This window comes from Bos taurus, chromosome 9 (genome assembly GCF_002263795.3).
Source record: "Bos taurus isolate L1 Dominette 01449 registration number 42190680 breed Hereford chromosome 9, ARS-UCD2.0, whole genome shotgun sequence".
NCBI classification, from domain to species: domain Eukaryota; kingdom Metazoa; phylum Chordata; class Mammalia; order Artiodactyla; family Bovidae; genus Bos; species Bos taurus.
In genome coordinates this window covers 58,192,048-58,200,203 of record NC_037336.1, presented here as the reverse complement: position 1 = coordinate 58,200,203, position 8,156 = coordinate 58,192,048, and the positions used below count along the sequence as shown (strand labels likewise).

General features: G+C 36.3%; 1 long non-coding RNA gene across 1 annotated transcript; it reads right to left on the bottom strand.

Annotated features, from left to right (window-relative positions):
- Nucleotides 1-382: 382 nt before the first annotated feature.
- On the bottom strand, nucleotides 383-3,807 carry LOC132346176 (uncharacterized). The gene is made up of 3 exons (XR_009495932.1): nucleotides 3,656-3,807; nucleotides 2,449-2,664; nucleotides 383-1,002 (listed from the first exon to the last, which is right to left on the bottom strand). It is a non-coding gene; the product is annotated as an uncharacterized lncRNA (long non-coding RNA).
- Nucleotides 3,808-8,156: the final 4,349 nt, after the last annotated feature.

Below are 8,156 nucleotides of genomic sequence, written 5' to 3'. Positions count from 1 at the left end.
CTTATAAGAAGAGAAAGAGAGACCAGAGCTCTTACTCTTTCTCTAAACACACACAAGGAGCAAAGACCATGTAGTGAAAGTGAAGTCGTTCAGTCATGTCCGACTCTTTACGACCCCATGGACTGTAGCCTGCCAGGCTCCTCTGTCCATGGGATTCTCCAGGCAAGAATACTGGAGTGGGTTGCCATTTCCTTCTGCAGGGGATCTTCCCAACCCAGAGATCAAACTCAGGTCTCCTGCATTGCAGGCAGATGCTTTATCCTCTGAGCCACCAGGGAAGGCCAAGACCATGTAAGGATATAGCAAATGGGCAGACATCAGAAAGCCCACAAGAAAATTTGCATCAGAAAATGAATCAACTGGAAACTTGATCTTGGACTTTTTCAGAACTGTGAAAAAATATATTTTAACAGAAATATACAACCATTTGAGCCACCCATTCTGGTATTTTTAATAGCAACCTAAGCAGAAAAAATCACTGGGCCATACTCCAGAAGACTGTGAAGGACAGGGAAGTCTGGCATGCTGCAATCCATGGAGTCGCAAAGGGTTGGACACTGCTTCATGACTGAAAATCAGCAATCCTAGGATGCATCCTTAGTGTTCTTATGCTTTCCAGCTGCTATCAACTGAAGGTTGATGTCCCTCCCCAAATTCATATGTTGAAATTCTATGTTGTCGTTAATGGTATTAGAAGGTGGGGGCTCTGGGAGGTGATTAGTGTCTGAGGGCCAAGCCATCATAAATGACATAAGTGCCCTTAAAAAGCGGCCCTGGAGAGCTCTCTCACCTCTTCCACACCAGTTATGCAGACCAAAGCCAAAGCTTCTAAATCTGGTCTTTATCAGTAATAATGACTGTCTTTTAGAAACTTTGTACTGATATTGGAAAATGGCTATAAGGGACTTTCTGATCCATTTCATTAAATACATTATTGGCTTTCTGTAAATTATCTGGATAATTGTAGCCAGTTGTCAGCAAACGAAGTTGGAAAAGTGCAACCTTTGGAAGAGAAGTCAGATAGGTTAATAAGAAAATAAAAAGTGAAGAATTTTCCTCCAAAAAGAGTACATACATATATATGCAAAGCATTATCTATAAATTTAAATTAGGAAGACATCCACAAAGTCTTCTAACATTTGATAAGCATATGAACTTTCATAGGTTGTTTACTCATTGATAGATTCTTGTTTTCTCATCCAATCTCTTTTAGAACTGTGAAGGTAAAGATAAACAAATACTCTTATTGAAGTAAATTAGTTGAAAACTCATTCATATATCTGAGAAAAAAACAGTATTTAAAGCAATCAACTATCAGATTATATTTATAATTCAGGTCTTTTGTGTTTTTCAACTATTAGTTGAAGGTAATTATTTAACAATTTGAGATATGTGTGTAAGAGATAAAATTGCAATTTAAGAAAAATCTTTTAAGTATATGTTGGGTATGATGGTAGTTAAAGTTAAATTATATAAGGAAATAGGAAGTGTTCTCTGTCAGTGTGCCTTCAGGAGCAGAGGGTTTTATGACTTGGTTTTTAATGACCCTCATGATTCCTGAGGGGAGTCATAATTTTTTAATCAGGCACAGCTGCCATTTAATAAAAGCCAACTTTGCTAGACTAGGTCAGTGACAGTATGTGTAATGGCTTCGTTGATAGTTTTGTACATGCTTTCTCAAGTTTATCCATATTTCTGGACATTTAATTTTTTTTTAACTGATCTAATTGAGCAAAGTCATAGAATCCACAGGTCATAACAAAGATTTTGGCAATAGATACTTTTAGACTTTCAGACCCAAAGCAAGTAGGAAACTATTTTAGTAACTTTTTCATCATTTCCAAAAAAATTCTATATAGATAACGGGTAGAAAAATACCATAGTATGAGCCAATGTTTTATTATGAAGTATTTGAATTTGCTACTTAAATTTAGGGAGGTTCATTTAATGATTTTGTCAAGGTGTCTGGCTATGAATAGGGACACTGTTTGTCTTTTTCCCTCCACTTCCAACAACAGTTTATGTCCTAGGGTTCTAAAGCATATCAATTCGTAATCATTTGATATCATTTCTGTGTTATGCCTTTCAATAAATGGCTGTAGTATAGTTGCTAAGAAAAAAAAAAAAAAAAAAAACTTGTCTTGAATCTTGCTAACCAGTATTTTTTCTCTGAAATTTAATCATAATTTCTCCCCTCCTTTAACTATACTCTCAAATTTACCTCAAGTAGCCTTGCACAGTGATACCTTTAGGAAGGCATTTGGAAAGATGTCTCAGAAAAAATGTTGAAATATCAGGTGTGTTATTAGAGTGTCACAGCTTGGACAGTATCACTTCATCACTCTGTGCAGCTTTCCTCCTGGTAGCACTGCTGCTGAGCACTAGCGTTTCAGATTCTATTCTCCAGACACATTGTATTTACTCACCCCTGTGAAGTCATACACGTACCTTGCTTTGCTATTAAAAATGGCCAAAAGAGGAGCACATCATTTCTAGGCTTGCTTGTTTGATTTCCAATGCAGGACTCTCAAATTCTCCCTGCATTGACAATCACAGAGGCTTTTAGTGAAAGGACCACATCTAAAGACGGTGAAGCCTCTGTCTGCCCAAATCTTGGGTGTCCTTTGAAAAGAAGAATGTCTCTTCTGAACCTGTACTTTACACCTAGATTAATCAAGAAAAAAAAACAACTTTTTATTGTCTGAAAGTCACTGAGACGAGGTTGGTTGCTATCTTCTCTATCTTGGCTGATCCACATCCTAATTTTCATTCATTCCTAATCAACCTAATTATGTAAATTATTCTACTTATAAAATAAATGGCTATATATGGTTGTTCATAAAATTTGTATAAGTGAGTTAAATTGCATATATCAGTCTTACTGACATGGAAACTGTATTTCCATTTTAACTGTAAATAAGGAAGCTATTTCCTTTGGACTTGTATGCTAAATTATGAAAAACCGACTTCATGCACTAAACTCTCATCAAAATGACACTTTCCATGTCACTCTAGATGGCAGTACTGATAAGGAATGAAGGCTGGGAACTTAATTTAATTTACTGAACTTACTGTGCAGAGAATTATATAGCTCTAACCTTTCCACCCCTGTTCCCGTGTCCTATTCTACCACCTGCAGCCCTATAAACAGAACAGCATTGCCGGATGGGAGCCATCTGTAAAATAACTCATCTCTTCAAAGGGCAGCTGGATTCAAGTGCTATCATGTCTTATAATATGCAGTATATTTTACTTATTGCTTTTAAATAATCTTCAGTTTTCTCTTTTGCATATTGGTAAAGACATTAAATAGCAGATGTCAAAATCACTTGATTCTTTTGCTTATTGACTTCCCAGAAATGTTAAGTATGAAGATCTCCTTCCACAGTGTAGTTTGTATGAAATAATGTAATTCAATCAAGCTTCTTCTATAGACAGCAGTGGTCCATGGATGAGAAAAATTCTGAATGCATTACCCAGAAATTAGCTTAGATATTTTTTTTATTATATTTGGCTCCTTGAGGATAAACAAAAATTCATGTCACTGTTGTTGATGCCCTAATTCTTACTTTACCTGCTGTGCATGAAAAATACACACTGGTAGGAGAGCACAAACAGTAGTAATAGTACAAAGATTCCTTATTTCAATATTTACCTTTTGTGGGCGGATTTGGGAATTTTCTTTTTCCTTTAATGAGAATTGAAGATAAGCTGGCTTCACTGTGATAATACAAATGTTAAAATTATGATGAGTGCTATGCCATATGGTGCTCAGATAATGGTAGAAATCAGTTGTTGATCCACAGATACATTCTCATTAGAATCTCACCATTGTGAGCATCCAACAGACACAGTTTGTTCTAAGAATGGTTTTCTTGGCTGAACATAGGAGGTTTTAGAGTCATGAATTGCTGCTATAGCACTGTGTATGAATTGAATAAAACATCAATTGTATTTTCCAAGGTGTGCACTTCCTAATCCTTTCAGATATTTTAATATTTATTTAGTCTATATCAGAAATTAATGCTAACAGTAAAGGACATGGTATACTTTTTAAAGACATGTCTTTGCAGTACTGTCTCTTATGGAGCAGGTAATCCCCAGCTTCTCAAGTTTGAAATAATTCACATTGATGGTGGCTGAGAAGAAAAGTGTTGGCATCTTACCTAGAAAGATAATGTTGTGAGGAAATGCAAGTGTAATTTGACTACTAGACCTTAGAAATAAGATTACTATGAGAATAAACCTAAGGCAAAATTACATGTCTTACACATGTAGCTGACTAGAGTTCCATGCAAATTTGCACTATAAAATAGAAGCTTGTGACCCAGCAATCTCACTCCTGAGATAAACTGAACTTACTCTGCAGAGAATTATATACCTCTAACCTTTCCACATAAGGTTAGACAAAAACTCAGAAAAATCTATAGTTCAAAAAGATGTATGCACCCCATTGTTCATTGCAGTGCTAATTACAGTAGTCAGGGCATGGAAGCTACTTAAATGTCCATCAGCAGAGGAATGGATGGAAAAGATGTGGTACATATATGCAATGGAATATTACTCAGACATAAAAAGGAATGAAATTGTGCCATTTCCAGAGAAGCGAATAGACCTAGAGACTGTTCTACAGAGTGAAGTCAGTCATAAAGAGAAAAAAGTATCATGTAAAATCACTTATAAGTGCCAATCTAAAAATGATACAGATGAACTTATTTGAAAAATAAAAATAGAGATACAAACATAGAGAACAAACATGGACACAAACAAGGGATGGGGGTAGGTGAATTGGGAGACTGGGATTGACATATATACTGCTACTGCTACTGCTGCTGCTAAGTCGCTTCAGTCATGTCCGACTCTGTGTGACCCCATAGACGGCAGCCCACCAGGCTCCCCCATCCCTGGGATTCTCCAGGCAAGAGTACTGGAGTGGGGTGCCATTGCCTTCTCCGACATATATACTACTATGTATAAAATAGATAATAAGTGAGAAGTTACCATGGAACAGAGAACTCTATTCAGTACACTTTGTGGTGACCTAAATCGGAAGGAAATCCAAAAAACGGGGTATATGTATAGGTACAGCTGATTCACTTTGCTATACAGTGGAGACTGACAGAACACTAAAGAAACTATGCTCCAATAAAACATTTTAAAAGATTTCCAATATTTAAAACATTACAACCAAAAATATTAAAAATAGTTTAATACAAATATAGGAAACAGTTTGATTTGTGACGTAGTTCTTTATAGGCTCAAATATATCCAAACTAAGATTAATGTTGCACAATAAAAGGAGAATGTTATGCTACCAGAATGTTTTATTCAATATCAGTAGCATCAGAAAAATGTTGTAGTTCATTTATGTGAGTATGTATAAAAATATTTTTTGGCAAGGACTTCTATTTTAGATGTGGGAATACTGCAGCTTGTTTGAACATATTTGTGAATTATATGTGTCCCACAACAATAGGGGCTTCCCTGATAGCTCAGTTGGTAAAGAATCCACCTGCAATGAGGAGACCCTAGTTTGATTCCTGGGTCAGGGAGATCCCCTGGAGAATAGAATGACTAGCCACTCCAGTATTCTTGCCTGGAGAATTCCATGCACAGAGGAGCCTGGTGGGCTATGGTCCATGGAGTCACAAAGAGTCAGACATGACTGAAGTGACAGCACGATGCAGCCTGTGCAGCACCTTATTTCAGTACTCATGGTTTATCAGCAAGTGCCTTGATGCTTTTGTCTCGAAAGGAAAAAGGTAACTACTCTGCATACGGAACAACTGGAAAATGAGTGGCAGGATACCACTGTTTGCTCTTTATCCACATATAAAAATGAAAACTATGTCCACTACACATGTGTTTAATTCACTATTAGAGGAAGTTATTACAAGGCTGGAAATATAAAGCAGAGACCTACCAAAACTATCTCATCTATGTAAGAGCAAATTTTAGTAATAATATTCAGCTTTAAAAAAAAGAAAGAATTCTAAATCAGGATATTGGGATAGTCCACACCAATTAGAACTCTTCCAAGCCAACGGGGATGGATGTATGATCACTCTGTTTTTCAGCCGCAAGTCTGCTGTGCTCTTAATGCACAAGTCAGCTGTTGACATCACTTATAACTTCTACTGAATGCTTCCATTTGACTTCAGTTATTCAATTTTCTTCAGCTTTCTTCAAGTATTTATATATTCAGTTCATTAGAGATGGATGGATTGACATTTACTTTGTATATTTTCCCATTATATATTCTTAGTTAAATCTTTTCTGTTTGTATTTGTCCTGTTACCCTCACTGGACTCACTCTCTGTGTTCTTAAGGACTATAGCCTCTTTTGTAAATCTCAGCACATAAATATTGTTGATTTACTAACTACATGGCTCTAATTTAATGTTTGCTTGAAATTAATTTACATTTAATGAATATACCATTTAATGCTAAACATTTAATGAACTAACAATTCACTTCTTATAAAGATCCCTTATTCCAGGATAGGAGTTAAAGAAAAACCCAGTATTTTCTCTGGGCCATTTATAATCTAAGACTTAGGCCTTATATTGCCAAGTCTATTTTTAAGATGTCTCATTTATTCATTTGAAGTGACAGCTACTATAGATATTTTCCTAATATTTTTTGATAGTTTTAGGTCCAGTTAGTTTGAGCTGTTTAGAATTCTCAGTAGTTTCCCTTCAAACACAAATGTCATATTAAAAATGAAAACAAAGACTAAACTACTCAAGTCATTCCCTATTCTTAATCCTCTTAGACAGAATTTTTATTCACTTACTGGTGATTTATTTTTAATTCACTTTTTAAATGATTAATTAGAAACTTTTAAATTAGATCATTCTTTTACAAATATCACTGGGATTAAAGTATAGCCACAACTGTAAAACTTTCTTGATAGCATACAATTATCAGAAAACATAAATAAATAAATAAAGAGCACAAAATGCCAATATAGGCATATTTATTTCCTCATAAATCATATACAAGACATACTATACTAATGTATTACAGGTGCAGAAACTTAGTTGTCTACCTGACAGAAAACTCTTTTTTCTTATTGGCAGAAAACCCATTTCACTTAGGTGATTTGTCTAGTCCTTGGGCATGAAACACACTTAGGCTCAGTAGACCATGGCTGTTCTCTTTGCTGCTGCCAGCGGTTTGGTCCAAACATAATCATGGAAATCAGTCAGGACCAAGCAAACTCAAGAAGATATCTGTTAGAAATTTCCAGAGATTTTCTTCATTGAAAAAGAGTGTTTCTACCAAGAACTGTCTTTTTGTGTTGACCATTTCTGTGCTATCCTTGGAGACAGTAGTTTAAGGACATGATGCAGCTATCATGGAGGCTGCACATGTCAGAATAGTGAGAACAGTGGAATTGCTGAATAGAAGATTCCTGAGGAAATTATCTGAGCTACTGGACTAACTGGTTTCCCCATCAGCTTAGTGGTAAAGGATCCACCTGCAAAGCAGGAGATGCAGGAGATGCCAGTTCAGTCCTTGGGTCTGGAAGACCCCATGGAGGAGGAAGTAGCAAATCACCCCAGTATTCTTGCTTGGAAACTCCCATGGAGAGAGGAGCCTGGTGGGCTGCACTCCACAGGGTGGCAAAGAATTGGACATGACTGAGCATACACAAACACACACACACACATAATGCACACACATACTGAACTAACTGTAGCACTGCCTAACTCTAGACTTCTTTCAAAATGTATACATTACATTCTTAATCATTGTTAAGTCTATTTATTTTATTTTATTTTTTTTAATTTTATTTTATTTTTAAACTTTATAAAATTGTATTAGTATTGCCAAATATCGAAATGAATCCGCCACAGGTATACATGTGTTCCCCATCCTGAACCCTCCTCCCTCCTCCCTCCCCATATCATCCCTCTGGGTCATCCCAGTGCACCAGCCCCAAGCATCCAGTATCGTGCATCGAACCTGGACTGGCAACTCATTTCATACATGATATTATACATGTTTCAATGCCATTCTCCCAAATCTTCCCACCCTCTCCCTCTGCAACAGAGTCCATAAGACTGTTCTATACATCAGTGTCTCTTTTGCTGTCTCGTACACAGGGTTATTGTTACCATCTTTCTAAATTCCATATATATGCATTAGTG